Source organism: Cryptomeria japonica, chromosome 10 (genome assembly GCF_030272615.1).
Source record: "Cryptomeria japonica chromosome 10, Sugi_1.0, whole genome shotgun sequence".
Taxonomy (NCBI): domain Eukaryota; kingdom Viridiplantae; phylum Streptophyta; class Pinopsida; order Cupressales; family Cupressaceae; genus Cryptomeria; species Cryptomeria japonica.
The window spans coordinates 251,393,078-251,403,161 of NC_081414.1; positions in this window are offsets into that span (position 1 = coordinate 251,393,078).

Below are 10,084 nucleotides of genomic sequence, written 5' to 3' on the forward strand. Positions count from 1 at the left end.
AAAAACATATATTAGAGAAGATGGGGCTTCAAAGGGTAACCCAGGACCATTGGGGGCTAGTTATGTGGCGCCAGAGATTACTTTAGTGGCGAATATTCGCCAATGGCGAATTTTTCATGTCGACGACCTGAGAAATGGCGAATATTTTGTATCGACTGGGGGTGGTCATGTCGCCAAAACATTATCAATTTCCGTCAAATTCACGGCCTAATCGCCATATGTTTTATGTAATTAAATGTTTCTATGCAAGGATTTCGCCAATACAATATACGATGGACACATGGTAAATTTAATTTTTTCGCCTACACTCTTTGAGGTTGCCTTAATAGACGACCATAATTCGCCTATAGGCATGTGAAGATTTGTTAGCCAGGAGGACCCAATTCGGCCGACATTTTGCCGACGTGTGTCTCCATTCACCCCAACTTTTGCCAACTATATTGTATTTGCCAATTATTTGGACGACCCATAATCGCCTCAAAAATTACATGTTGTGTTATAGTTACGCGGAATTCATCAAATATCTATATACCATATAAAATTCCCGCGGAATTCGCCATATAAGGATTGGTATAAATACATGCAAAGATCAAATCTATCTCAACACAATCTGGTGGGTTCTAGGCTCTGAATTTAGATTAATAGCAAAGTTTCAGACCAAGGAAAATCATTGTTGTTGACTGCATTGGCGACTGCTAGTGACCTAAAGGTGAGCGATTATATTTTTGAAGTGTTATAATATTATTCTAAAATTATCTATATTTGTTTGCACTGTTGAGTTCATTTTTATTCAGTGACGACCCGTCAATGCCAAGTGGTCAGTCAGGACATTCAGACCTCAGACATCTAGATTGTAGGTCGTAGGGCCAATGAAACATATATTATACTTTATAGTCTATTATTGCTTATTCAACAAATTGATATATTTTTGGCAGCCTTTATTTTGTTGGAGATGTCGAACAGGAAGTATCGTGCTTGTGAAGTGTGATACCTACAACTGCAACACAAAGCACTCAATAGATCAATACAAGCATGGTTAGCAAATAATAAGCAAACAAAGATGAACCATGACAAAGCGACCTATCGCCTCCTAAGAAATGTGAGTATGGATTTGCTCTCAGATCTAGATAAACAATCCCAGTGACTTGACTACACCTAGATGGAGGATTTGAAATGATAACGATATGCAAAGATGAGATTGATTATGCTAGATCGATCCAAGAGACTAATTAAGCTAATGATGTGCATGATTAAGCTATGATGATGATGCAATTAAGCTAGAAAAGAAATTGATTAAGCTACATGATTCAGCAACTATGCTAGAAAATGATCAAATTAAACTAGATCTAAGATGCAAATGCCTATAATAACAATGCTCAAATGATATGCTAGAATGGATATGCCTATAGTAACAATGCATAAATTGCTATGAGATGGGGTCCTTATTGCTCCAAAATGGGGGATATTTATAGGATTTCCAAGGCCAGGGGTGAGGTGGCAAGAATCAATGACCAAGATTGAGTCTAAAGATATCAAGGGTGAAATTGGAGGAGGTTGGAGAAGAGGTTGGAGGAAGAGACACTTGTCATCTCTGTGGTGACAAGTGTCAAGGAGATTTGCTCATAAAAGGGCAAGTGTCCAAGAGAGGAGACATGTGGCCAAAGTGTCATGTGTCTCAAGAAGAAAATATCCACACCATAGGAGGTTAGGATAAGGAGGTTAGAATGTGCAAGATAGGATAGGGTTAGTTAAACCCAAGGTTAGGTGGAATGGGTTAGGTTAGAGGGATGGTTAGGTTAGGTGGTTAGAAGTTAGGAGGCATGTGGGTAATTTGAATTTAAAAATTAAAATAATAGGAAAAGACTAATTAATTCTCAACAACTCATAAATTGATTTGTTTTAATTAATTAGGGGATTAGAAGAATTAATTGAAATGGAGGGGAGATTAATTAATTTGAATTAATTAATCAAAGGCGACTATGGAAATGAACCTATTAAATAAATCCTTAGATTTATTAATAAGTAGATGAAAGGGAGAATTTAATCAAAATGCCTAATGAATTCAATTAAATTGGGAAGGGGGATTAATTAAATAATTACTTATTTAATTAATTATCTTCAGACCGTTTTTAGGCGTATACGGGAAGAAGGGTAGGAAACCTGAATGTGGGGAAGGTCATGAGAGGCCAACAAAAAGAAGAACGTTGTCTTCTTACTTTGGCTTTGGAAAAGATTATGGTGAAAATCAAGAAGGTACATCATCACAAGTACAAGTACAAAATTTGCAACCTACACCGCATGTTGAAGACAACAGCGAACCTGATATCTCAGACTAGGATGATCTTGAAGAAGATTATCTAGTAGATGCCCAAGTTATTCAAAATGATATAATCGACTTGGGTGATAATGCCATTGATGATAATGCATGGAAGGGGAAAAGAAAAGCCAGATCAAAAAAGGATTAACCACAATCAAAAAAGGATCGAAAGTGGGAAATGTCAGTGAGGAATTTTTAAATTAATTGGGCATCAAAGTATCCATTCATTGAACCAGTGGAGAATCCAATTGAAGGCGAGCCTCTAATAGAATGCAAGTGTAAGATTTGCACTTGGAAACATAACAAGGAAATTAGATTGCAGCTAAAATTTGACACCATAGAAAAGCATATGGGTAAAGTTTATGAAAAACAAATGATAGACGGAGTTGAAAAATCAGTGATAAGATGGAAAAAAAAGGAGGAATGTAAGCATGTGAGGAATGCCGAAGGGTATTATTTTCATGAGAAAATACAAATGAAGCCTGATGAAGTTAAAGGTTCTATTGAAGCTAGTTTTGGAAAAGCAATGCAAATAGAACAACTAGGAAAAGTTGTTCAGTTAAACTTTGTTTTTTATATTTTGAGCAGAGGGCGCGCTATGACAGATTTCCCATAAATTAGTGGTTTATTACACTTTTTGAAAGTTCCTAACTATCCTAATAGACACTGGTCAGTAAACAGTGGATGGGAATGGTCAAGTTGTCTTGCTGAGGTTGAAAAAGAAGATGTAAAGGAAAAAATAAGAGAGCCAAACTTTATTGCATTTTCTTTAGACGATGTTACGGCAGTAGACAATACTTCATGGGTATGCATGCATGTTTATATTGTACAGAATCATACCCACCAACCTCATCTACTATCTATTGCTAAAATGAAGGAGAGTGTGACAACGAAAAATTTATTTCAACTAGTAAAGAGAAGTTTAATTGAATATGGAGGTGATGACATGACGGTTGCCAAAAAATTGGTGTGTGTTGGAGCAAATGGAGCTTCAGTAATGCAAGGTCACAGGAACGGTCTTTGTACAAAGATTGAAACTTCATTTGCATTATACATTACTACAATTTACTGCTTGGCTCACAGAATGAATCTATCTTTTGGAATTGTGAGCAAGTATGCTTCGGTAAAAAAAATTGAAATCTTAATCAGAGAGCTCTACTCACACTTCTGTCGAAGTCCAAGCGATTTATGGAATTTCAACACTTTGCTGATGGAATAACTGATGGGAACAAGCTTCTCAAGGACAATGATACCCGATGGATCTCTTTGGATGGTCCAGCGCATCGAGTTTTTTCAGAATATCCATCCTTGATTGGACTATTTCACACAACTCGCGACGAATCAGAGCAACCAAAATTTCCTGACCTTCTTCGAAGGTTAAGTAATCTAGAGACACTCTTAACTTTAGCAGCTCTTCTGCCCATGCTAGAGGAAATGAGGAATATTATGAAGGCTGCTCAAAAAAAAGCTCTGTATATGCAAAATATGCTACGCTGTGTAAGATGACATGCATGACCCTCGACAATCTCTATCGAAATCAACCAACACTATCTGATGAAAAAAATGTTAAGTGGCGGACACTCACAGATTTGAACAATCCTGATAATTTTTTATAAATGGGTGCAAACGAGGAGGTATGTGTCAATGTATGGGGAGTTGAGATACCAATGCACTTATATGCCACGGTCAACCCCAAGGAACCAGGAAAGCGCCCTAGGAAGCAACTAGCAAGAGTTACAAGGGAAGATTTCGACAAGATTGTTGAGACTGTAACTACTTCTGTGAAGAAAATTGCCTATGATCTTTCCTCACAAATTAGAAGCAGATTCCCTCCTGACAACCTACTCGAAGCCATGTGTATTGTGTTTCCTCAATATTGGAGCCTCAACAGAGCAGCTGATTTTCGAAGTAAGCTACTGACTTTGATAAAACAATTTTGCATATCCAGAGAATTGAATGGAGTAACTATAAATGGAATATTAGATGAAACTCGTCTTTGAGAGCAATCATCTCATTTTGTATACACTACGAGAGAACAATATGGTACGATGGAGAACCCCCGCGAAGAGGGATCAGTAACAAGGCTTTGGAAATATATAGCTAAGAATGCAGCGTTGCATGATTCAATGCCAATATTTGAAGCTTGTTGATTTATGTCTTACCATGATATTGGATTCGGTGGAAGATGAGAGAGTTTCCAGTGCTTTGGGGTTCCTAAAATCAAAGCTAAGAAACAAACTAGACAAAAATTTGGAAAATTGTTTGAGGCTCTATACATCTAGGTATGATGTCCACACTTTTCCTTACGATAGGGCACTACAAATTTGGAGGTCCAAATGTGAAAGAAGAGGTTTGGGAAACACTTCAAACCAAAGTGCCAGTGGAACTATTGACTCGTGTACTGGACCTACTGGTAGCATTGAGATGTAGTTCAACGAAGGTATGCAAACTCAGAGTGAAGAAACCACATACAAGAATCAAGAAAGCTCTGACTTTGATGAGGATGAATGGCAACTGTAAGAGATTGGTATTTATTAATCTTATTACCGTATCTCATCATTCATATTACAAAAGTATATTATTATGGTTGATAACTTGATGATATTTTATGAGTCTGTTAACTTTTTGCAATTAGAATTTAATATTGATTTGTAATTGTATTTTTCAACTTTCTATTTCCATATTTAAAATAGCATAATAAAAGACCATAATGTGTTTATTGATACAAAGATGTTTATTTAGACATGTTTGAGAACTTAGATTTTCATTAATTCTTTCAAAATATAGCCATATGATACAATTCATTCAATAGTAATACACCAATCTGTGTGATTCTCCATGCAAAAGTTAATATAAAGTTTCAGAACCCTTTGCAAATGACCATGAATTCCCTTTTCTAGAAACAAGGGAGCAACAACAGCTTCAGGTCGATTTGCAACATGTGAAGACCCAACATCAAAATCACAAACTCAGCACAAATTTACATGGCCAGCACAAGCCGGATTAGCAATTTAACAACTGCTACATGTCTGATGTCTCTTGTTCAAAAAATAGAGTTCAAAATTAAATATTAATTCAAGCCATGACAAATTAAATATAGATAATAGCAGTGCCCAAAACCTAGTAATCAAAAATAGAGAAATGCAAAAATGTTAAACCTTGGGAGAATTTGAGAATACAAATTTACAGGCTGAAGTTTTGCATTGTGCATCATAGATTCATAGGCTAGATTAGCAATTTAGCAATAGCGAGTGCTGGTTTTTTCCTATTCATAAAATAGAGTTATTTCAAGCGATGCCAAATTCCAAACAGAAAAAACATAAAACCTTGAAATTAAGAGTAAAAGAAGAAAATTGTGCAATACATACTATGATTATTAAGATTTCATACTATGATTCTTAAGATTTTTGTGCCAATTTTTGTAGGGTCCTCCACTCTTCGTCTAATGGAAGGTCAATATTCTGTAAACTATGGAAAGTAAACTGCAACTTCATCAACAATCCATGTTTAGAAAAGTGACTTGATATCAATGTTTCGCCCAATACCTCATTCAGAGTTGTAAATGGTTGGATGAATTCTAGAAAGCTTTGGGGAGTTGTGTTCTTAGGAAGCAAGTCTAAATCAGACTTCATTTTTATCTCCATTATTTTTTTGTAAGCTTCTTTTCCAATGAATTTACTTGATGGGTCAACGGTCTTAGGAAAACCAAGTTTAATCAAAGTAGTTTTCTTTTCTTGCAGCTTCAATATCTTTTTGCCACATTTCTCCATAACTTCTGATGTTTCCCTTAGTTTCTGGCATTTTTTAAGGATAAATGATGTCTTAAATTGTGGCATCAATGTGACTCTTAATTCCCTTGGATGCCAAGTAGTTGTCACTAGTACTGTAGACTACTTGCAGAATTTGTTTTGCCATATCCACTTTTGAATAAACATGTATGCTCTTCTCAAAGTGCCCTTTGATTTTCATATAAATTAATCTCGGACTTTCATTCAATTCAAACCATTCACCCAACTTATCACTACTCTGCATTATTTGTCGCCAAATGTTTTCTTTTATATACTTCGTTGTATTTTTCATATTATCTTTCAATCTATCCTCCAAAGTTTTACTTTTATCATTTACATTGTGCAAGTCTTCTTTCATTTGTGCACATTTTTTTCTTTCTTCCTCTACTTCCTCTTCCAAATGTGTTTCTTTTTCCTTCTCATGACCCAATAGGTCCTGTGTTTTTCTTATTTCGGCAACAACAGACTCGTAACTTTTGTATAATTTTTGAAAACTGGCTCTTTCCTCATCAATTTTTTTACTGCTTTTAGCCAGTTTTTCTCTCAAGTCTTTCAATTCTGCATCCATCTTTTCCTTCTCTGCAATTTCTACTGCAGAGCCCGAATTTTTTATCATTTTCTGTAAATCATTGCACTTGTTATTTGTTGCTTTCCTCTTTGATTTTTTGTTTGCCATGTCTACCTGTAACTTTTCTATTTGTTTCTCCAATTTATTTTTTTCTCTCTCCACCTTTAGCAGTGAACTGTAGACCACTTCATTAGTCCTTTTTGACACACTAATTTTGTCCACATTATGTACTTTGGAAAAATCCATTTGGAGGGCGCTAACTTGGAATTCAGAGGGATCTATCTGACTGTGTGGTGGATTTTTATCTTTAGTTGGGGGCATAACAACCATGAACTCCATCATATCTTTGTGTGGGTCATATGTTGGAAATACCATGTTCCTTGCAGGTTGTTCATCTAAAACTTCATTCAGGGCAACCCTATGAAATGCTCTCTTTTTTTTTCTTTATTTGCATTTGTTGTGTGTTCAATTTTTTCATGGTAATCACGAAATTGAAAATGTGGGCTTGCTAAAACAATTGAATGTTTGAAAGGTGACATAGGAATAGTTGAGGCTCTAGTTCCACTTATGCTTGTGATTTTAACTAATGCGTTACTAGGATTACCAACAACCATTCCTGATCTTGTCCCACTGACACTTTCATGTGTAGTTTTTATAATCTTTTGAGGTGTTTGATATGAAGCTGCAAATGATTGATTTGTAGTGTCAGTGGCACTTGATATAGGATTCTGAATAGTATGAGTATCTACCACTAGTGGCCTCTTGCAAGAGATATTTTGTTGTTGCCCTTGTCCAACACCAAGACAACTAGTATCAGTAGTAGTACTCATGCCAACCCCACCAATCACAACGGCACTTGACTGAACACTAATAGGAATACTATCCCCATATTCAACACCAGTGGTAGTGGAACTTGATTCACCACCAATGGGAATACCATGATGTGGTGGTGGTTGTGGATTTGAACCCGAAACAAATGCAGGTGGACCCTGAGGGTAATGAGTAGTACCTTTCTGTGATGAATCTGAAGAATCAAGTCCAATGACTGGTTTAACAAGAGCTTTTGATTTTGAATCTGATGGAAGTTGTACCTCAAGTGGATACCAAATGCCTTCTCCTTTGGGACCTAGACCACCACCTACAAAACCCATTTTTTCCATAATGTTTGCCCCTTTGCTATTTTTTTCTTTCATGGACTCATTGACTTCACCTAATATTTTAGGGACTGTAGTAGTTGTCAGAGTGGCCTCAACCTCATACTCATCATCATCTTCACTCCTATCATATGTTGTTGTGGGATGCTCCATATTCCACAATTTGCTAAACTCTTCATCCTCGTCGATGATCTCAAATTTTGCACTGCTCTTTGGTTCACCGAGATTCTTCCTCATAGTCCAAAAATCATTTATTTTGGTTTGAGTCCAATAACTCTCTTTACATTCTTATAGAATTGATTTGGGAATAGATACAGATTTTTGGTAGAAATTGTAGGACCTCCTATTTTGGATGCCCTGGCCCTCCTCTGTTGTCCTGTGTGTGTGCAATACCATAATTTGTGATGACATTTCTTCTGTTGAAATTTTATTGTCAGTGGCAATTTTCTCCATCTCTTTTTTTACCTCATCCCAGGAGTCCATGTTTCTAAGCTTTGCTAGCAATGGTTTACTTTCATATTGACATAACGCTGAAGAGTTCCCATTTTTCTTAATCCTTTCTTGAACTACACCAATTTGATCATACTACCAGAGACCCTCATCACCAAAGCTAAAAAACTGTCAAAAAATCATTTGCCACATTGAATGCTTTTCTCTCAAATGTGAACCCTCCACATGAGAAAGGCAAGGAAGGAAATATGTTCTTCTTTTGCTGACCATGGAAGTGCCTATTTGTGCTCTCCAACTGTCGTACATATTCCAATGCAAATACCCTCTCTGTCACATGTATTGGAAGTCTATATAGTTTTACTGTTGATCCGTAAAACCTTAAAATAGTGCATTCTTCCATGAAGAACCAGTCAGCCAATTCTATTTGACTTTCGAGTTGAATGCAATCTCTACAAGACACAAGCAATCTAGGCATTGGAGTGCTTGTAATTTCATTATACATTGGTGCCAAAAAGAAGTCTACAAAATGGTTGTAGTTCTTTCGGTTATCATGCATCCTTATCTTTGGTGTCCATTCATATATTGGACACTCTGTTCTATTATGAGTCTTCTCATCAATCTTATAGTTCACAATTTGAAGATTGTTGGTCTTGAATATTGCACGATACTTGGATAGAAGGAGATAGCACAAGTAGGATGAGAACCTAAATGTCTTACAGGAACCTTTTTTGATCATTAGTAATTGTTTTTGCATGGATTGAACAACGTGCTCAACAAAATTATATCTTACTGGCTGAGCTACACAATGGATATTTTAAATCATTTCAAGAAGGCTTGCACCCACTTCCCTATCATTTTCCAATCCCAGGTAAAACGACAACAAGGAAACTGTATCCCCAACCCATGGAACAAAAATGTGAGAATCATAAGGAGGCTTATGATTCTGATCCAACAGAGTACCACGCTTTATTAGAGCTTCGATAAATGAATCTATACGACTTGGATCGAGACTCTCATAAGTCTCTGCCAGTCTTCCTAGGTCAATTTGGGCGTTTGAGTTTTGTGCTTCAAACCCTAGGTTCAACAAACGAGCAAATTCTCCCATGTTTATGGATAGAATTTCCTCTTTTGTATTTTTATTGACAATTGTTTTTTATCTTCATCATAATTTTCAGCATAGACCATGACAAAATCGGGGCAAGGGAATACTTCAGGTCACACCAAGCTTCCTAATCCAGCATCCCACGATGCGATTTTATTTGTTCTTTGTTTTAACATTGTGTTGAAAACAGTAAATTTTGCCCTGGTTGGATTTGCCGCCTTACTAGACAATGCATATCTAATATCTATGATACGCTTTTCACCATGGATAGCAGGGTCATAAATATCATGGTATTCATCAGTGAAACCTGGTGTATTAACCAGTTCGGTTAGGTACTTTTTTTTTCACTTGGCTTCCTGTTGAGCTACTGCTTCTCGTTTTCCCCATCGCGGTTATTGTTAATAATTTAAAATAATGCTAGATACTAACCTGAAAATGCTAACCCTCAAATTGGACCACCAGATTAAAAAAAAAGTAAAAAAGGCGGGATGTAGGTGTTCTAGATTTTACCCGAAATTTCTATTTCACTAGATTGGCGCAAACAGTCTCTGTTGCAACTTGCATTCCTCAATCTAGTAGATGTTTCTGAATCTCCCTCGATTTATTGGTTTGTCCATGAAATGAAATACGATTATGATTTATGAGTCACTTATTTTGAAAACTCTAAAAAGTACAAAAGTAATACCTAAAGGGAAAAATATCTAG